The sequence below is a fragment of the Clupea harengus genome, chromosome 18 (assembly GCF_900700415.2).
Source record: "Clupea harengus chromosome 18, Ch_v2.0.2, whole genome shotgun sequence".
NCBI lineage: Eukaryota > Metazoa > Chordata > Actinopteri > Clupeiformes > Clupeidae > Clupea > Clupea harengus.
In genome coordinates, this window is record NC_045169.1 from 24,545,089 (window position 1) to 24,568,386 (window position 23,298).

General features: G+C 41.5%; 1 protein-coding gene across 1 annotated transcript in view; it reads right to left on the reverse strand.

The window, feature by feature from the left end:
* LOC105898408 (heavy metal-binding protein HIP-like) overlaps positions 1-23,298 on the reverse strand; it is a 249,655-nt gene that overhangs the window by 206,182 nt on the left and 20,175 nt on the right. The window lies entirely within an intron of this gene.

Genomic DNA, 23,298 nt, shown 5'->3' on the forward strand with positions numbered 1-23,298 from the left:
TGTATAAACTATTTCCCCTGATTCAGTTGTTTAATTTTTTCATCTCACAACCCTTAACATGAATTAGCTAATTATTTGTGTCTTTGTGTCTTAACTTATACTGTACACATATTGTATACTGACTTCCTTATCTTGTACTTATACAGACTGGAAACATCTTAAATTAAACAATAATTGATGGAAGTGGAATCAAAAGTGGTATTGAAAATATATTATGTCATGATCTCATTAGGATAATGATTTTTTTTTCTATTTTCTATTATACTAATTATAATTATCATACACATTATTTGAATGTCAATTGTATTTCTTAATTAGAACACCATAATACTTGAGCTCTGACCTATGAGCACCCTACTGTCAGCCATGGTAGTGCATCCATTTTCATTGCAAATATGTGAACTTTACCTAGATAATTATGTTTTCAGTAATATTGCTGGTGGATTACACAGTTCCTTGGTAGTGTTTATGATGACACCCCTTGAGCAGCACCACTGCTTTACCTTCAAATGTTTTACTGCTTAATTATTCATTGTGAGAGGGACAAAACAATCTAATTTAGCTCTTCTCAAACATTTCTGTTTCACACATGCTTCTCGCAGACTTAGAAGGGGTTACAAATAATTTAACTAATTACAGCATATGAAAATAAAACTACTTGCCTGATCGTATAGTGGAATTAATCATAAAGTAAAACTGTCTAAAGCACGCAGCGCTCTATACAGCCATATCCTCAGGCATTAAGTGCTAATATAAACAAATACAGATTCAAATCCTCATGCATTAAGTGCTAATATAAACAAATACAGATTCATATCCTCATGCATTAAGTGGTAATAAACATATATAAATTCATATCCTCAGGCATTAAGTGGTAATATAAACAAATACAGATTCATATCCTCAGGCATTAAGTGGTAATATAAACAAATACAGATTCATATCCTCAGGCATTAAGTGGTAATATAAACAAATACAGATTCAAATAGAAAAATACAAATGAGTTTCATCCCTGCAAAACCGTTCAGTGTAAGAGGGACAAATCAGTCTAATTTCTCCAACACACAAAGTTAGATAATAACCCTCTCACTTACACACACACAGCAGGTCTATGAAACTTGAACTTCTCCACCATTTCAGGGCAAGCAAGGCAAGCAGTGCTTGCTCAGCTAAATCTAAAACAGACATTGTAACGCTATTGTTGCACCACAAAAAGCGGCTACCTCATTGGTGTAGAACGATCACGTGTCGAACCATGCCACCACTTGCGACCAAGATCCTATTACGCTGTGAAGAAACTAGTTCTGCATTAAACATAGACGCATCGAGAATCGACTGGAATTTCAGCGACAAACTTTTTTTTGGTAGCTAAGCACGACTCGTTTTAAACACGACTTTTTTATGAGCTAAAGATTGTGTAGATGCACGACTGTGGAGCGGGAATCATTTTCTAAAATACTTTTCGTGGTTCACCTTGCGGCCTAACAGCGGTCAATATCTTTTCGCAGCGGTGAATATCAAGAAATTACGGACCTGCAAACGTTGGGGTAGCCCATTCAAATCAACAGAACTTTTTGGAACATTCTGAAGAGCCGTATAATAATCTTTAATAGATTAGGCTACTACTGACTGTGTTCTCTTCGTTCTGAGTTGTATGTTAGAAATGTCGCAATCATTTACTTGTGGTCGTCGCGGACCACTAGGGGGCACTGGCGGACCACCAGGCATACAGGCATTGACCTTGATTCAGTTTGCCAAAAGAGTGTGTCAAGACTGGCCTTGTGGAGGGTGTGTGTAAATAGTTCACTGACACCTTACAAGGAAGCATGCAGAACACAGAGAAAAAAAAGAATCAGGTACTTGTTGGGCAACACACCCTTAGAGTAAGACAAAAAAGGTTACACCCACAAGCAAGCTTAATTCTCTCGCTTCCTACCTCTCTCTCTCTCTCTCTCTCTCTCTCTTCACAAACCGTTTCCCTGTTATTTCTAGATCTACATCTGTGTGTATAATGTAGGGCAGAGAGTTCAATCCAGATTTACCCTTGACACATAAAAAGAGCTTTAAACTCTTAAAGCTCATCTACTCCAGGGCACTCAGAAACATCCTTTTTCCATTTACTTTCTTCTCTTTCTGGTTTATCAATCCATATCCCTCCCCTTACCCAGTACTGCTGTCCTTGCTTTCTTTATAAAGCATGTAATACTTCTGATGTATTCTGTCTTTCTCTCTGTCTCTCACTCTGTCCCTCCCTGCCTCTCTTTCCACAGGACTGTCAAACCTGTAGTAGCACGCTGTTGAGGGGGAGGGGGGAAGGGTGGGGGAGTATTTCCTGTCTGTAGTCCATCCCTGCTTATGGTCTTGCTTGCTTATCACCCCTCTTTGCTAAGGAAGAATGACTAATAACTTTAGGACTCTAAATTTGAACGATGATGAGTCCTTATCGTAAAGACATGCTCACTTAGGCATGCATTTATTATTCACTCAAACCAGATGCTGAAAAAACACACACACACACACACACACACACACAGGTGAGTACACACAGACACGCTGAACTGACTATATCTACATGCTCCCAACTCCGTGGAGTTTGTTTATACATGATTGCCATCTACTGGACAAAGTCTAGAAATCCTGGTGCCTGAACTGAATACACTCCTAGTGTACATTATCATTACAAATAAAACCCACTGAAGCAGCATTTGGTGCAGTTGGAAGGTATGGAAGGCACAGTATGTGGCGAATTAAAGTGAAATGACAGTTACTGTATCACCAGTATTCATTTGTGAACTAACCACTAAGCAGCAATACGAAGAGATAATGTGCCTAATGGGATAATACAGAAGCTACATAAGTAGCATGGGCTAATACAGAAGCTACATAAATAACATTGGCTAATACAGAAGCTACATAAGTAGCATGGGCTAATACAGAAGCTAAATAAGTAGCATGGGCTAATACAGAAGTTACATAAGTACCATGGGCTAATACAGAAGCTACATAAGTACCATGGGCTAATACAGAAGCTACATAAATAGCATCGGCTAATACAGAAGCTACATAAGTAGCATGGGCTAATACAGAAGCTACAAAAGTAGCATGGGCCAATACATAAATTCAGGAACATTCCCCGAAACCCAACCAGATAATTACCAATCCAACAGAAATACAGAAACCATGGTGTCACTTTTTGGGGAAATGGGTTGTTCAAAAGAATCTAATCTGGATGAAACCTTCAGTATGTGTCTTTTAGTAGGATTGGGATACCTTTGATCCAAAACAATCAGGATAATCCTGAATCTTTCAGTAGGATTGGGATACCTTTGATCCAAAACAATCAGGATAATCCTGAATCTTTCAGTAGGATTGGGATACCTTTGATCCAAAACAATCAAGATAATGCTGATTTTTTTTGGTCGGATTGGGATACCTTTGATCCAAAACAATCAGGATAATCCTGATCCCAGCAGAAGGGTGGATTTCAGGAACAAAATGTAATAAAACTTAAAAATTAAAATTGGTCAAATAATTTGCATTACGTTGTATATATACATTAATTTATATTTTGCATTTCATTTTTCATTAACCATTACCGTGATTAAGTAAATAAAGTAAACATTTGGCTACCTTTGTGATTAATATTGTGTGATTAACAAACAAACACATTACATTCAAAACATGTACAGATATACCCATCAAATCAGTCATCTTACTTTCACCTTTATTATTGAATATATTGCAGTTTTACATGTAAAATAAAGTCTTTACAATACATGCCAACGATTCTCCATTTTTTAATGATCTGTTAAGGTTATCAAAATAAGGAGAATTTCCACAATCCTATATTTAGAAAAGGAAATTGTTTTGTTTTGTCCCTCTCACACTGAATAATTCTGTAGTGAAACATCTGAAGGCAAAGCAGTGGTATAGCCTGACGATGTCATACTCATAATTCTAGTCAGAATATGAGTCTGATACCACTCCATTGGGCTGTGATTATGGGGCGTGTTTCAACCGAACCAGGAGAAAAAATGCCTCTTCGCTCAATTGGTTACCTACAACCAATCAGAACAACGTAGTATGTGACCAGGGCCAGCTGATGAATTTAACTTTTACCGGATCCCGTAGGAAGGAAGGAAAAAACATCTTTTCGATTGACAAATGCCTTGATCGTGTTTCTCTGTTCCTTTTTCAAAATGAATGCACTGTCAATGTCTAAATGGACTCGAATCTATACATTTCAGCTCTCCAGCGGCAGCCATGTTTGTTGAAAACGAATTCAACCCGTGTGTTGATTACGTTACTCTTGATCATTTGTCCATCATCGTATAAAGCCCGCCTTGACAATTTGATTCGTCCGGCAATTTCTGTCTGGGGATAATTTCTCCCCAATGGAGTAATGCCAGACCGAACTTCCCAACTTCAAATGTTGTGGGCCGGGCTAAGTTCGGTCTGGTATCCAGGCTAGTGGTATTGCTCAGTTATAGGAATTTGTCCCTAGCAAATAAAAATGTATTTTAGGTACGGGGTGTTATCATAAACACTAGAATCATAAACACTAGAAAATACATTTTTGAACATGCACAAAAGTTCTCATGGAGACCAGCGTTCTTCAACGTTTTGCACGCGTTTGGCTATCGTTAGTCAGTCGTTACCCTAGCGTTACTTGGTTGTTATTAATCGTTTGCCTTGCAGTGAACGACTCACTGGCGACCTGTCAACGACCACTGAACGGACCCTTAGTGCACGCAGCGTGTGACTAACGTCAAACGAACGTCATATGGCGTCCAATGAGCGTCATTTAGCGTTTCCCGAACGTCCATGCATGCACTGTAAAAAATGTGCATAAAATTCACACTGAAATGCCGTAAAATCATGACATAAAAAAACGTTAAATAGAAATACAATAGAGTATTGCTTATTTCACAACACTTTTTGGTAAAATACTAAACAAAATATAACTGTTAATTTTAAAGTAAGATTATGCATATTTCTCTGTAGAAATGACATAAGGCTGTAATTTACACAAAAAAAACTGTAATACAAGAAGCAATTCAATGCAGTTTAAATTACAACATGGTGGTGTTAAAATACTAAACGAAATACAACTGTTAATTTTAAAGTAAGATTATGCTTATTTCTTTGTAGAAATGACATACACTGGGAAAAAAAGGTTGTTGTTTTTACGGGAAAAAACTGGCAGCTGAGTTGCCAGAACAATCCTGTAAAAAATACATCCACCTGTAAACCTCTTTACAGAGCAGCATGTCAATTTAACATTTTAAACCTGTATATTCAACATTGAACTTTAGCTATATTTACATCACTGCTATACTACATTGTAAAACCAATCCTGTTGTTTTTACTAGAAAAAAACTGGCAGCTGTGGTTGCCAGAATAATTCTCTAAAAAATACAGCCAAACCATAACCATCTTCACAGAACAATATGTACCTTTTACACTTTATAATGTATTATATTACATTGTAAACCAGTACATTTAACATTGGATTTATGCTGATTTTGCATGACCATTATGCTATGAAAACAAATATTTCAGTAAAATGTACATCCAGTTGTTGTCTATTGTACATCAAATCCCATTCAATTTCACTGAGAAATACCAAGCAAACAGCAATATTTAACTGCTTAATTCTCATTATAACACTGTTATTCAACTGATTTGTCATGTAGATTCCCTTTAAAAGTTCTTTATAGTATAATGTATTTATAACAGTTTGGGCCAGGGCCTCAACTATAGGGGGTGCAGCAGGCGCGGTCGCACCTGGGCCCGGGGTTCTTGGGGGCCCGTAGCCGAGGCCAATAGACATATTTATGTCTAAATTGATGTCATCCCCTAAACTGCATCTGACAGAAGTCCATGACTCCAATTTCCACAGCTCAAATACGGATGTGTTCAGAAAAGAACTGGTAATACATTTTGGAGAGTGTGTAATGATATCTAGGCACTTGAAAAGGTAAACTTGTCTCTATCATGGTAGGTATTATTTGTGGGAAAAATAGTAACAATCTATAGCAAAATGATATGCTTATCTTACATACACTATAGAAACTATTAAAAAACGATTCAATGAAATTAATACGTTTCTATTTTCTTTGGAATTTTTGTCATATTCAGATTTGCAATGATTGCTGGTTAATATGTATGTTGTTGTCCAATGAAAAAGTCTCTATTTGATCATGTGACGATACGATATAGCTAGTTTAGGCGCAAAATATGAACGTCAAGACCGACAAGTTGACTGTACACAGTCAGAGGCACAGCACACCTGCAAGCCAAAACAATGCCTTTCAAACAGAAAGGTGGTGATGCGTGATTTGCTTTTTCAATGGACAGGATAGCCAGACCATTTAGCCTCTCCTTCTCCTCAGGTAGGTCTTAATAAGTTTCAATTTGGAAAAGGGTCGCTCGGCTGTTGCCACTCTCAGAAACAATAGCAGGGCAGTGCACATGGAGTAATAATCCATAATCAGCATCTTCGGCAAATTGAGAGACTGCGGACTGCTGAGCAATCTCTGCTCTAAGGAAGGCCCTGAATGATAGGAGTTGTGCACCAAACATTATTGCTATGTCCCTGTTGTAGTGGTCATTAGCTCGCAGGCAATAATGAGCTATAACCAGGCAAAACGTCTGTCTGACCACTGCAACAGGGACATAGGAATAATGTTTGGTGCACAACTCCTATCCTACCCACCATGATGGAGATAAGTTTGCCTTTTCAACTGCATATATAGCATATAGCAAATAGACACTTGACATTGGACAACAACATACATATTACCCAGCAATCATTGCAAATCTGAATATGACAAAAATACCAAAGAAAATAAGAACTTATTCATTTCATTGAATTATTTTTTAATAGTTTCTATAGTGTATGTAAGATAAGTATATAATTTTGTTATAGATTGTTACAATTTTTCCCACAAATAATACCTACCATGATGGAGATAAGTTTACCCTTTCAAGGGATTCGCTAGCATTAGACACGCTCCAAAATGAAATACCAGTTCTTCACTGAACACAACCGTGTTTGGGTGGCGGAAATTGGAGTCAGAAACTTCTGTCAGACGCAGTTAAAGGGGGGACATAAATATGTCTATTGGCCCCGGCTACGGGCCCCCAAGAACCACAGGCCCAAGTGCGACCGCAGCGCAACTGCTGCGACCCTGGTCCAAACTGTTATTAATACATTAAAATACATTATATTTTAAATAACTTTTAAGGGGAATCTAAATGAAAAATCAGTTGAATAACAGTGTTATAATGAGACTTAAGGTAATTGGTAATTGGTTTTATAGCGTAATGGTCACCCAAAATCAGCATAAATCCAACGTTAAATTTACTGGTTCTGGATGTATTTTTTACAGGTTTGTTCTGGCAACCACAGCTGCCAGTTTTTTTCCAGTAAAAACAACAGGATTTTTTTTACAGTGTAGCATAGCAGTGATGTAAATATAGCTAAAGTTTAATATTGAATATACAGGTTTAAAATGTTACATTAACATGGTGCTCTGTAAAGAGGTTTACAGGTGGATGTATTTTTTACAGGATTGTTCTGGCAACCACAGCTGCCAGTGTTTTCCAGTAAAAACAACAGGATTTTTTTTACAGTGTAGCATAGCAGTGATGTAAATATAGCTAAAGGTCAATGTTGAATATACAGGTTTAAAATGTTACATTTACTGAACAAACTTGTCCAATATAACATAACAGTGATGTAAATATTGCTCAAATACAATGTTGAATACACAGGTTTAAAATGTTAAATTTACATGCTACTCTGTAAAGAGGTTTACAGGTGGATGTATTTTTTACAGGATTGTTCTGGCAACTCAGCTGCCAGTTTTTTCCCGTAAAAACGATGGCAGTTTTTTTACAGTGTGTGGGTAGGGTAGACAGAGTACAGTTGATGCAACCGAAATAACTTGTGTGCGCAGCAATCCTGAGACGTGATTTTTAGTTTGGACATGCCTACTAACTTCCTCTTTGATCCCGGGAAATTTGAATTTGAGCACCTAACCCATCTCTCGTACGAAGATATCGGCGAAAGTTTTTTCACCAAGGGAAGATCTTGATTGTATCATGTCCCTTCTACAATTAATATGTTATTAACCATACGTGATCAACAAACGCAACTTACATCATTGCAAACGTTATTCTGTGCACTATAAATCTAAATATTCCATGCTATCATGTCATGCAAGGTCATTGCATAATCTAGCGAAAAGCGTGAGGTGGTCAGCGGGGTACAGTTGAGACACAATGTCTCAACTGTACCCGCGATAAGCAGGTTAGAAGTCAAAGTTAGACAACAAACAAAGCAAATGAAAATAAAATGTTATATTTTTGATATTAGAACTGTCCTATATGAATGGGTGTCTTTTCAAACATGAAAGTAATAAGATTGATTTTTCTTGGGGTCTAAATAAGCAAGGTGGGAGATCGGGTACAGTTGATACAGCTTGATTGTGAATGAAGACTCCTGTGACATGGACAATGTGTGTGGATGTGTTGATGTTTTCTAATAATAAACATTGAGAAACACAAATTCAGTGTCAAATTTAAATCATTTATTTTAATAACATAAAACCCCAGGAATAACGCCCGTTATTTCGTAAATCACAGTAATAATAACAGTAAATCTTCGTCCGAAGATATTGCTAGTGAAAGAGGCTTTGTATTCTTCTTACTTTCAGCAGCATTTATCATCTTCTTACTTGAAAGCAGCGCTAGTAGCAGAAGCCCCCCCCACACCTTTTCGTCGTCTTGGCGGCATGATCACTGTTCAGATCAACTGAATCCACTATGATTTTCCAGCGTTTTATACCCGTTTGACCATAAAACCAGCACCCGTTCGTCGCGCGCCAGTGACACGTCACTTGGTCTCTGTTACACGCTCCTCATGCATCAGTCCCACACTAGTCATGCGTCAGTCCCACGCTATTCTGTCGTTAGTCACACGCCAGATGTGTCCACCTCACCCTAGAACGCTCAAAATTGAATGATTAGAAAGTTCAGAGAACGTTGACCAGAACGTTATGGTGTGACGGGGCCTTAAGTGACATTGACGGAGTCAGTGGAGCCTCTCCTGGACAGAGGAGTCCCTGGCAGGCAGCTCAAATACCTCGCAGAGGTGTGCAGTGAAGGCGTCGAATGACTCTGCTACTGGCCCACCCTGATGCCACACGGATTCCGCCCATTGCAGCACCATACCCTGGATGACACTCTGGACCTCTGGGAGGGAAATCGATGTGGTTGCATCACCAGGGTAAGGGAGAACTGGAGAAGGAATCCGCTACAGGCTTCGGGTGAGCCGGAGAACGGAGAGGGGGTGGTGGAGTTTATTGAGAATCAGCCAGGGAACAGGGAAAAGCTAACGAAAACAGGGATAATGCTCAGAAGATGAAAGTCCAATGATATATAAAGCATAAAAGATTCTTTGAAACTAAACAAAAGTTGGTTAAACTTGGGAACAGTTAGAACTCAGGAGATTTACTAAACACTGGAAAATTGGAGCGCAGGGGGTTGGATGAAAACTGGAGATACACGGAAGACCTGGAAGTCAAAACACAGAACTTGGAATGATCACTGGAGCAGTCTTCGGGAACAGGTTGCCTTTTGGGCTTTAGTCCCACTTTCAATGAGGCCAGACGAAGAGTGAAGGGAGTGAGGAGTTTATATGGTGAGTGTGACAGGTGCAGGCAATCAGGGGATTGGGAAGGTGACTGGGGCAGGTGTGTTGAATCGGCAGGGCTCTGCGCTGGCATGACAAAATCATAGTAAGAATTAAACAGCTGAATCAGGGAAAATAGAATATATCACTTCCAGCCATAATAGATCAAACATAGAATTGTGATAAGAATGATTGACCAAATGTAGTCCATGCACTTGAATGAACCAAGAAAAAGAGAATCAAGAAATGTTGTCAAATTACTGCTCAATCCATTTTTTTGTAAGATGTATCCTTGTCAAATAATTGTTTAACTCCATCAAAGACAGCCTTTTTGGCCATCTCTGCAGCCTCTCCTGGACTCTCTGCACCCTTAGCTGCTTTCGCTCCTATAACCCCTCCTGCCACTGCACCAGCTGTAATCATCACAGCCCCAGCCACAGACATACCAGCTACAACCCCAGCACTTACAATTGCACCTGCCCCTGCCCCTGCCCCTGCCCCAGCCGCTCCAACCGTGGCTGCTGCCCCGGCTTCTGCTGCTGCCCCTGCCGCTACGGCTGTTGCTTCTACAGCTACACTTGCCCCTGCTGCTCCTGCTGCCCCTACTCCCACTGCCCCTGCTGCTGCTGCCGCTGCAGCTATGGATGTTTTCGACAGGATGATGAGGAGTTGTTTCAGGTCCCTGCCGAAGTGGTACACGCCTGCTGCCACCAGCACGGGAATCCCGAGCAGGGCGCCCAGCAACACTCCCGTAACACAGCCTGCTGCGATGATGTTAGAGCAAACTTTGTTCTTGGCTTGTTCCCTGATTTCCTTGTCAGACAGATTTCCTTTGTTCTCTTCCTTTATGCTCTCCGATTCGTTCTGTACATCTTTATCCACTGCCTGGAGGAACTCATTCGTGTAATAGTCGCCACCATTCTCTTCCACCAGCTTTTCAATGGTATTCAGCAGCCTGCCCACCTGAGTTTTGTTGCTTTTATACCCAAACGGATTTTGGTTCCAGTGCTCATTGTCAATGACATGGCATCGACCTCCACACTTCTCTATGAGTTTCTGAAGCTTGACATTCTTTGTGACAAACTGTTCAATGGTTTCACCTTTGAGGTCATAACCATGTGTGAAGAGGACTATTGTATAATTGAAGACATCTTCACTAAAAATCTTTGTGATCTGCTCCACAGTTTCCATCTCGTGTTTTGTGTATCTTCCCACTTGAAGGACGATAACCACAGCATGAGGGCCAGGCGAGCACTCAACAATACTCCTTGCCATGTTAAACTTTTGGTCATCTGTGTTCTCATTATCGGATCCAAAAAATCCTGGTGTGTCGATCACTTTAATCCTTTTCCCTTTTACTTTCCTCTCTTTTGCAAGATCTGTGGGTGTGAATGAGGATGGAGACGTCATCTTCTTAAAAGCTCTCTTTCCTAAGATGGTGTTTCCTGAGCTGCTTTTCCCAACTCCTGTTTTTCCTACCAGCAAGATCCTCCTTTCATTATCATTACCTTTGGAGGATAAAGAAGAGATGTTGATGGCATGCATGTGTTAAATTCACGTAAAGACAATAATATATAAATATATAATACTCATCATGGATAAGGTGACATTTATTGCTCCCTTGCAGGGAAATTAAAGAAAATACATTGTGTCCTTTTTATCAATATGTGTCAGTCAAATCAGTCATTTTGTGAAATGGAATCAAAACATGATGCAAAACTGGAGAAAATTAAACTTCATGCATTGACTAATTGTGTATATATTCAATATACGTATACTAATCTACAGAGATTGTTTTGGTATAACCTCCCAACCATCAACCTAAAAACATTCATCAATGATCACATTCATGTTTCAAACACATACTCTTGTTAGGAGACAACATATGATTTACTTATGACCTACAATGCCTTGACAAATTTGAAATATCATACTAACAAATTAACAAAATGTTAATCTGATAGAGATGACGCATGTCTGATGGTGGTGACAAGCCTGGATTTGTAGTCATTTTACGTAATGATTCAATGCTTTGAACTTTTGAAATGTACCTTTTAGCTTAATTAACACCATCAAGCCAAAATCATTCATCAATTCTGAACTTCAAGTCAAGTCAAAGTCAAGTCAAAGTGTTTATTATCGCATATCCCAAATTTCTTCAGCGCAGCGAAATTCTTACGACTTGGCAGCCAACATCTACGCAGTAGACGGCATACAACAGGTAACAATATAACATATACAAAAAATAACATTTGTTCAGTGTTGCTGATTCAGAAACCTTACAGCCTGGGGGTAAAAACTGTTTGTGAGTCTGGTAGTCCGTGCTCGGATGCTCCGGTAGTGTCTACCAGACGGCAGCAGTGTGAATAGTCCATAGCCTGGGTGGCTGTGGTCCTTGACAATGTTCCGTGCTTTTCTCAGGCATCTATTGTTGTAAATGCCCTGCACGGAAGGGAGATGGCCGCCGATGATACGCTCCGCTGTCTTCACCACCCTCTGCAGGGCCTTGCGATCAGCAGGGGAGCAGCTACCATACCAGGCAGTGATGCAGCCTGAGAGGATGCTCTCAATGGTGCATCTAAAAAAGTTTTTCAGAGTTTTAAAAGACATGCCAAACTTCTTGAGTCTCCTCAAGAAGTAAAGCCGCTTCTGGGCAGTTTTGACCGCAGAGTCCGCTTGCATGGACCAGGTAAGGTCATCCTTGATGTACACACCGAGGAATTTGAAGTTAGAGACTCTCTCCACTGCAGCTCCCTCGATGTGTATGGTGTTGTGACCCCCCCTCTGTAGCTTCCTGAAATACACAATCATCTCCTTGGTTTTGCCGATGTTTAGAGACAGGTTGTTGTCTTGGCACCATGCTACCAAGCCCCTTACCTCATCTCTATAGGCGGTCTCATCGTTTTTAGAGATGAGACCCAGGATGGTAGTGTTGTCTGCAAACTTCAGGATTATGTTAGAACTGTGTGTTGCCACACAGTCCTGCGTGTGCAGGGAGTACAGCAGGGGACTGAGTACGCAGCCCTGGGGGGCCACGGTGATGGATTGTTTCTTTGGTATGGGGATGATGGTTGCCTGCTTGAAGCAGGTGGGGACTTCAGACAGATGTAGTGAGAGGTTGAATATGGAGGTGAATACCTCCGCTAGCTGGTCGGCGCACCCCCTGAGGACGCGGCCAGGAACTCCATCGGTTTACCCTTTGGAGCTCTCGCCTCACGTCAGCCACGGTCAGGGACAGAGTGCAGTCGTCTCGGTCCTCGGCCAGTTTCGCGGAAGGAAGGGGGTTGGTTGCCTCAAACCTTGCGTAGAAGGTGTTGAGGTCATCAGGTAGAGAGGCGGCAGGCTGATCATCACTGCTATTTCTCCCTTTATAGCCAGTGATGTTCCGCAGGCCATCCCACATGCGCCGGGGGTCGGAGCTGAGGTAGGTGGACTCCAGCTTGTCCCTGTATTCTCTCTTTCCATCTCTGATGGCCGTCCTAAGGTCACATCTGGACTTCCCCAAAGCCTCCGAATCACCAGAGTTATAGGCAGAGGACCGTGCTCTGAGTTTGGCACGGACATTACCATTTACCCAGGGCTTTTGGTTTGGGAAAGTCCTAACACTGACCCAAGGGACGACATCATCGATGCATTTGGAGATGTATGAAGAGACAGAGTCTGTGTATTCACTGATGTCCCCATCAGCTGCAACACAGAACATCTGCCAGTCTGTTGTATCAAAGCAGTCCTGGAGAGGGCTAATGGATTCAGCACTCCAGCGTTGAACTGCCCGAGAAACCGTTTTTTCCTGTTTTAGGCGTTGCCTGTAGGTAGGGATTAGCATGATGGAGGTATGATCCGACTTCCCAAAAGCCGGGCGGGGGAGGGGTTTGTAACTGTTCCGTATTTGCGTGTAGCAGTGGTCAAGAATCTGCTCACCCCGGGTAGGAACGTTTATATGTTGATGGTACTTCGGTAGAACTTTCCTCATATTAGCCCTATTGAAGTCTCCAACAACAATAGAAACTGCCTCAGGGTGAGCATCCTCAAGTCCATTAATAGCTCCGTATAGTTCCTGTAATGCGCACGGTTTGTCCGCCTGCGGTGGAATGTAAACTGCTGTGATAACAGAGCTGAATTCCCATGGAAGGTAAAAGGGACTGTTTCAAACACATACTCTGGTTAGGAGATTTGCTTATGACCTACAATTTCTTGACAAATATGAAAACATACTAACAAATAAACAAAATGTTAATCTGACGGACATGACATCTATGAAGGAGGTGTCTGACAGTGATGAGGTCTGATTTGTAGTCATAAATATATAGAGTAGATAAATCTGAGGAAAATAGAAATGGAGTCTAACTCACAACATGGCATGTGACGAGAAGATGTGAGAAATATTGTATGGCAGACATCACATACAGTATATGAGACCTTGAGGTCACTGACAACAATACAGATATCTTTGCACTCAAATGTTTAGGCCTCAATCCATTTGAGGGGCCAAATAACTGCTGTTTTCCCTGTCTTTGTACCCCAGCAATAAATAATTGATACCCTGATACCCAGTAATGATGTAATGCTCTCCTCAACTCATATGGTTCTCTGAAGGGGACTGTCATAAAGTAAACAACCCACACTGTCTGCCCTGTGCTTCAGATCAGAATTCCCTGCTTCAACAATATACCATCAGTGCAGATGTAATTTATCTGATTCATGCTGACTAATGTAAGCTGACTTTACTACCTGCCTGATTTATCTGCTATGACTTTTTGCAACCCTCAAGGCAGCTCCCTGTGCAGACTGTACACTGAAATAAACTTTCATATCCTTGACTTTGTCTCCCTGGTCCATCTACAGGTGTTGGTGTTTGACTCAGATTCCATCCCATTGCTGATAGATTGAAGCTGTTTGTGGCTACAAATAAACTTAAACTTGAAATGTTATTGCTCCATGGTTTTGGGTAGGAGCGTGAGAAGTGGGACCGGTCGATAGTTTTCCACATGAGTGGGATCGAGAGACGGCTTTTTGAGCAGTGGTACTATAATGACACCTACCATTAATTCTTATTCAGTATGCAAAGCTTATTTGTCACCATAATCACACAGATTACACATACACTAGAACATAGAACATAGAACACACAAAGAGAACACTTAAAACTGCACGCTTCATAGGCTAATTTTTTGTTCATCTCACATGCTGTATGTTCAAGTACGTGTTCACACATGCACACAGAACACAGGTGACACGCACACAAAGCACACGCACACATTCTTTCTGGCGCGCACACTCACTCCCTCACACACACTCCCCTTTAGTTCATTAGTTAGATGTATTAAGTTAGATTACATATTATGGCACTGTTCTTTTGTCATTACATTTTAGCAGATGAACTGAAGTAATTTCGGTTTTACTTTTATTAATTATGTACATTCACTGTTACAACTGTTTAACTTTCCATTAAGTACATTTTTGCCCAGAATCCTTAACTATGAATAGAAAACAATTACATATTAGGTATACTGCCACTGCAGTATTCCTTCACTTTCACAGCCTTGGTTTCTTAGCACCTTTTCTATTTGAGCAATACTGGTTCAAACTCACTGATAAATCAAACTGAAGATACAGTATTGATCAGAATTGATCCATGGCTGTGAGTACCTGCAGCATCACAGTAAAGAGATATCCTTTACACACCTCCACTCTCACTCGAGTCATATTGCTCAATTATATGGATCTTCAGTTTGATATGTCAGTTTGAAATATGAACATGTACTAAAGTTTGAAGAAGTTACACTCACCTGCCATTACTGTCTTATTCAGTATGCAAACTGTGGATCCTGTTTTGAAAATCAGTCTTGCAAACAGCGCAGGAATGTAAAAAGCATGTGAGGGCATGTGTGTGTGGGGGGGGAGGAAGACTCCACCCGTTATGTGGTACCTGTCACTCCACCCATGGCTATAAAAACACCCAATCACTTTGCTGGATCTCATGCCTGCAATGTTTATGAGTTATAACATTGTCACAACAGTGACGTATGGCATGACCCCCTACAGGCATGCGCAGGTTGGGTGTTCATGCAGAGCAGAGCCTGCGAGTACGTGAACAGTACAGATGTATAATTGCCTCCTTCATATCAGTAAACTATCTTTCTTTAACACCCGGTCTGGTCATTAACTCACACAACGAGAATATCACAATGCCTTTCTAAGTGTTATTTTGCATCTGAGGACAAATATGAGGACAACATACCAGGCAACGTGTCAAAGCTGCTGAGAAAAACAGTTTTGTGTCAGTGAACTCAGCCATCCTGGAGAGGGACGTCAACAGGCTATTCAAGAGACAGAACCCCCGCAAAGCAGCCGGGCCAGACTCTGTCTCTCAAACAATCCTGAAGCACTGTGCTGATCAGCTGTCTCCGGTCTTCACAGACATTTTTAACACCTCACTGGAGACATGCCACGTACCAGCCTGCTTCAAGACCGCCACCATCATCCCCGTCCCCAAAAAAACTAAGATCACTGGACTCAATGATTAAAGACCCATCGCGCTGACCTCTGTAGTGATGAAAGCATTTGAGCGCCTTGTGCTGCTTCACCTCAAAGCCATCACTGACCCTCTCCTGGACCCTCTGCAGTTTGCCTACAGAGCCAACAGGTCTGTAGACGATGCAGTAAACATGGCCCTTCACTTCATTCTCCAGCACCTGGACTCCGCAGGAACCTACGCCAGGATCCTGTTTGTGAACTTCAGCTCTGCCTTCAATACCATCATTCCTGCTCTGCTACAGGACAAGCTCTCCCAGCTGAGTGTGCCTGACTCCACCTGCAGGTGGATCACAGACTTCCTGTCTGACAGGAGGCAACACGTGAGGCTGGGGAAGTATGTCTCTGATTCCAGGACCATAAGCACCGGCTCCCCTCAAGGCTGCGTTCTTTCCCCTCTACTCTTCTCCCTGTATACAAACAGCTGCACCCCCAGTCACCAGTCCATCAAACTCCTGAAGTTCGCGGATGACACCACCCTCATTGGGCTCATCTCTGGTGTGGATGAGTCCGCTTACAGGTGGGAGATTGACCATCTGGTGGCCTGGTGTAGCCAGAACAACCTGGAGCTAAATGCTCTGAAAACAGTGGAGATGGTTGTAGACTTTAGAAAGAGCCCAGCCCCACCCACCCCCATCACCCTGAGAGACTCCCCAGTCTACACTGCGGAGTCCTTCCGCTTCCTGGGCACCATCATCTCCCAGGACCTCAAGTGGGAGCTGAACATCAGAAAAGATCTCCGCTGGATTCATGAACGCCTGGAAATGTGTTCTTAAACCGCCAAAGTGTCCGTAGCTGTGCACTGATTCTTAAATTGAACGTGCGTTCTCGTGCACCTGAATTTTCATACAGAAACGCCCTGCCAGCTCCTTATAAGGGCATGCAACTGAAGAGACGTGTGCATAATCCACAGTCGCCACAGGCAACGCAAAAGCAACCTCAGACTGATCAAAATCATGACAAAGCGGAAAGCGAGCACCGATCGAGTAAATGCAGACCTAACTTCACCGGTGCAGAGGTGGAGGTACTGTTGCAGAATGTAGATGTGTCCATTGAGTTTTTGAGTTTAGTGCTTATTTATTTATTCACTTACTTTTGCAGTGTTTGTGTAGTGCTTTGATTTATTTTAGGACATCCTGATGCCTCGTAGAATCAGTTAATGATACAATTATTCTCGTATTTATTATTATTATAATTAATATTATAATTATTTACATCCGAGGATGTCTGTAGAATTGATGTGATCGCAATCACCAACGATTTGTCACAAATTCAGCCCTTAAGAAAAATCTGTCCGATTTAGGACTGCTATTTAGCGTTCTGAAATTCTGGTATAAGTTAAGAACGAATCCCAGATGAGAAAACTTTCATGAATGCCAGATTTGTCCCGGAAACTTCGTAAATGGAGTATTAATTTGTGGAGATTACTTAGAACATATAACCTGTGAGGAAATGGGTGAATTCATTTGTGGAGATTAAATGACTTCTCTGACAAGTGACTCAGGGCAGATATTAGGGACCATGTAAAGGACCGACAGAAAGTCTCACATTCATAGATTTCACTCCACATTGTACCTGCCATGATCCCCCTAAAGCCATCATCAACATGTCAGAGATAAGATATGGGCCATGTTGAAATGTCATCGTAAAACCTTCAGTAAGGGCAGAGTTTCTGATAATAATAATTGCCAGATTCCTCTTGCTCATTTAATTGGCTAGAAAACAGGGAAAGGTAATAATCATTTTCAATTAGTTTCAATCAAGTGTTCCCGGAGTTCAGGCTCTGGGCTCTGTAAAGCGCCTAGTAACTAATAACTAGTAACTAATCGTTACTGGCACTATAGAAATAAACTTGAATTGAATTGAGTGCATGAGGGAGTAAACAAACATTACTGAAAAGCCAAAAGAGGTTGTTTGTTGGGTCACACAGTGGTAGACTTGTATTGTGTGTCTGTGTGTGTGGGTGTGCACAAGATATCTTGAATCTGAAAAGGTTTTTACCTTTTTGCTAATTTATTCAGAGACAGTAGCAACCACGTTGGGTTAGCTAACTTTTGTGAAATGACAGAGTAATTGATAACCTTTCTGTAACTTTTAAAAGGAAATGTTATTATTTTATCCATATAGTAACATTGGGTTGGAAAATGGAGTGGAAATACCGGAAAATGTCTGATAACATGAAGGATCAAATGGCTGGCACCTGACTGAAAGGATCAAGTATATAGATGAAGTGATTTGTTGTCATGCATGTTGTGGTCTACTTGTATCTATAGAGCCCCCTACTGGTCATGGTGAAGATTTTTCATTGAGCAATTTATGCGTTCCCACGCAATACTCTTGCATCCTCTTGCCATACTTTTGATAGACGTGCTTTATGCAAGACAACAAAAAAACAATACCTATCTTATATCTTACATAAGCTTCCTGCCTTGTAAATGGAATGCTCTATGCTAATTAGTCTTTTTGTTACACTACCTAATCCAGAACAAGACAATTGATCAGACTGTTGTTAACGGGAGGTCGTGACACACTTATCAAGTAGAAGCAGTCAGATTTCATCACAGCCAGGACACTGAACCTCAGTTTAAATGTTTTTCATACACATACATTCCTAAATGTATACTTTTTAAAGAAGTATTTAAAGAAGTATACATTTCCCTCTCGTGCCTTGAAATATGCATTCCATGATATTCTAGTACTGCCTAGTGCCTTAAGATATGTATTGCATGACCTTTACATTCTATATCATACAAAAAAATAACTGCAAATTCTACACGTTTCTACTTAAAGGTGGAACACAACCTGCCCAGAGGACTATCAAGGACGAGATTATTAACCTGTACTCGGGTCACCAAGTGCATCCAGAGGAATTGGCTCTGACAAAACTCTGCCATCATGACACTGAACAGTCTGTGGGTTAATAGTGCATAACAACATGCTTACTATGCCCCTCCCTATCTTCCAATATTACAGTGAAACATGCAATAAAATCTAGTTGATAATGAAATTACCATAATATGTGAACATCCAGTTTAGTCAGTTTCTCCTGCCCGTTGTAGTTTTGAGCTGATGTGATTAACAGGAGATATTGTGGAGTCGTGTTCCTTATTGCTGTTTACAATGGGTACAGTTGAAACTCCCTTTTCTTTTTCATTCAATTGAACAGAATGACTAATACTTAATTTAATACATGATTGTAGAGATAGGCCTACATTCAACAGATCAGCATTGCAGATCACATGTTCAGTGTTAGGTATTTTCTGCACATTTCTATCATCAGCCTACACTTTAGCATACATTAATAAAGTCATAAAAGATTTCAGTGCCACTGTTGCAGAAACCACATATCAGATTCATGTATTTCTTGATTTTTAAAACTATTCATGCATTCTATCAGCAAACAAACTGCCTTGGAGCTCAGAGGTGACTTGAGCCTTTTACAATTCAATTTTTCAGCTTTGTTTCTTGCAACAATTGATTGATGACGACAAGGGCTATGATTACAGACATACACTAAAGCAGGGGTCTTCAACCTTTTTCAGCCCAAGGACCCCTTGGCTGAGAGAGACACTAAGCAGGGACCCCCACCCCCGCCGCCCTAAATTTGGGCCTGATATTCATATAATGTATTTGGAACTAAGTGTCAGTCACACACACACACACTCCCCTACACATGTTTGAACAGAATTACAAATCATCTGTGACACACAACTCGTTTCAATTTATTGTGTTTATTATTGACATTTTTTCTCCCTTACAGTTAGCTGTCACTCTGTATTCAATTAGGGAGGGACAAAGAATTGAGTAGCTTGAGAAGCTTAAGTATGGATGAAATATCTCATACCTAGTGAGAGATCTGACGTTTGAGAATTCATCATTCATGTCTTTGGCAACAACATTCTCCCTATGAAGCATGCAGTGCGTCATACATGGCTCTTGCACCGTCTGTGCACATCGCGACACATTTTGGCCAGGGTATATCATGTTCACGAAAAAAATTGTCGATCACTTTGAAAATCTCTGAACTTTTTTTACCTCCAGGCAGCTGCTTACAGAATCTAAATTCCTCCTGCATCTCATTTTGGTCGACAAATCACAAAAAAGCTAAAAGTTGAGCGTTCGTTTGACACATCGGTGCATTCATCTAATTGTAGTGCAAAATAATCTGCCTTCGGGAGTTTTCCGACTAGTAGTGCCCTCACATCAGCTGCCAATTCATCAATAGGGCGGGCATTGGGATGCTTTTCAGTTTTTTTTACGTACTCATCCTTCCCAAACATTGTTTTGCACATATCACTAGCTGTTGGCAATATTAAACTTTCCGCAATTATGTATGGCTGTTTGGTCTGAGCGACACGTAATGCAACTTGATAAGAGGCTTTTAAAGCTAGCTCGCACACTTAGCTGATTGTCTCATCAAGGTCTGCTTGCCCTCAAAAGATTTTAAACGGGAAATAAAGCTAGCTCGCACACTTTGGCTGATTGTCTCATCAAGGTCTGCTTGCCCTCAAAAGATTTTAAACGGGAAATATTAAATGTTTTTTTCTTTCAAGTGAGCATGGGTTGTCTTTGAGTGTCGTTGCAGCTTTGATGGTTTCATAGTTTCGTTTGATAGCACGGAAGAGCAAACCATGCACACTGCTAATTCTTCACCATCGGTCTCTTTATAGGTGAAGGCAAACTTCAGATAATTCTCGGAATATTTACGTGTGTCTTCTCCCGTTTGCGCTTTTGGCTGTTCATGTTGGCATCCTCTGAAGGTAGATCATCTGAACCGCCATCAGTGGTGTCTGACCAGGAGCTTTTGTTCCGAGAAATTACAAAACGATCAATTATTTCAAATTGTATGGTTATGGCTGGTCTTTTGGCACCAGATAGCTAAATGTAGCTAAAAGTGCATATGTTGCCATTATGATCAAATGATCGAGTGAAGACTCATGGGTAGCCTATGTATTATTTTTAAGGAATAGAAAGCAATTTTTACGTTCTGTTTATGTTTATGTTTATGTCTTTTGGACGTTGTACATTTTTGGAAGAGGGAAAAAATGCTTCAGATGAAATAATTTGGCGGACCCCCTGCAGTACCTCCGCGGACCCCCGGTGGAAGACCTCTGCTGTAGCGGATTCCTTTTCCAGTGCTCCTTTACCCTGGGGATGCAACCACATCGATTTCCCTCCGAGAGGTCGAGAGTGGCCTATGTCATCTCCCTCCTGTAGTGTATGGCGTGGCAATGGGCGGAATCCGTGTAGCATCAGGGTGGGCCGGTAGCAGAGTCATTCAACACCTCCGTGAGGTGTTTGAGCTGCCTGCCGGGGACTACTCTGTCCAGGAGAGGCTCAACTGACTCCGTCAACATCTCGTAGATGAGCTACGTCGCAGCCTCCTTGCCGCCGCTCCTGCTCCTGTGAAGACGGCCACCGCAGCTCCATCTCCAGCGAAGACAGGCTCCGCAGTACCTACTCCTGCGAAGATGGCTGCCCTATCTCGTGCTCTTTCAAACCCCTGCTCCCACGAACCCGACCGCTCCTACTCCCACGAACCCGACCGCTCCTGCTCCCACGAACCCGACCGCTCTTCCTGCGAACCCTACCGCTCCTGCTCCCACGAACCCGACCGCTGCTCCTCCTGCGAACCCTACCGCTCCTGCTCCCACGAACCCGACTGCTCCTGCTCCCACGAACCCGACCGCTCTTCCTGCGAACCCTACCGCTCCTGCTCCCACGAACCCGACCGCTGCTCCTCCTGCGAACCCGACCGCTCCTGCTCCCACGAACCCGACCGCTGCTCCTCCTGCGAACCCTACCGCTCCTGCTCCCACGAACCCGGCTGCCCCTGAGCCGGCCCACCCACACTGAGACACATTTTAAACTACCTGGACAATTTGCAATCTGGACAATAATAAAAGATCAATAAAATAACAGTTACTTTCAAATTTCTGAAAGACACAAGTGGTATCAAAAGCTGTGCAATATGACTTATTCTCCATGGTTTGTCCCCCTTATCCATGTCTTGGTCGCTACCCTTCACACATATGTATTTGGATAAAGAGTCCACTGGGTATACCATAACACGTATTAAAATACACCCCCAACTTCCGAGAACATGTATACATGACAATCAGTATTTTAGAAATGCTTTTAGTAAAGTAATTAAAAAAAGAAATAAAGAAAACTAAATCAGTTTTTAAACCAACGCAGGAGCCAAGTGTCTGAGTTGAGTGTTGCATGGCTTTTCCCTCTCCTTTACTCAAATATGTGAGTTAACTCCTCCTCTTCCCATGTGTGCTGTCCCTCTCACAACCAAACACTGAACAGGAAGTGTGTCAGGAGTGGCTGAAATATGAGCACCCTACTGTCACCATGGTAATCTAGCCATTTTCATTCTAACACTGTTCTATAATACGTAGTCCATGTGAACTGTCCCTAGTTTTTTTAGGTGGATTACACAGTTCCTTAGTGTTTATGATAATCTTTATTTGCTCGGGACAAACAAGCTTGAGCAGGTTGGCGTTCTTCTAAGCCTCCCAAACTAATCAGTAATATTAGCGATGCTACAGACAATTGTGACAGGCAAGAAATAACATAATTCACTTCATGTTAGTGATTTTGTTTGATTTCTTTGGCAAAAAAAAAGTGAAGGAATGTGTAGATGGCTACAGTACAAGATAAAGGAGAAATGTGCAGGGAAAACACAGGGAAGAATAGGCTGAAGTAGCAGTTCTTTTAAATAAGCTGTCCAAACACCCAGTGCATGTGTTGTGGTGATTGTAGTGGCATTGGTTGTGCTCTGCTTGCCTATAAGTAAAAGTCACCGCACACCACAGCCAAAAACAAATTCTGTGTGTTTGTATATTTATAACCACCCCTCCAACAATCAGGATGGAAATACCTAATTTCCAGGATCTCTCAACCAATGACATTTTGTGAAATACTCTGGACTATCCACGTCACTACAGTAAGACACCTGTCTAATTGTGCCAAATGTCCTCAGATTAAAAGAGAAGCTACACAGTCATGAAATTATGATCTGAGAATGCTACTAGTCCAGGATTCTGGAACTTCAA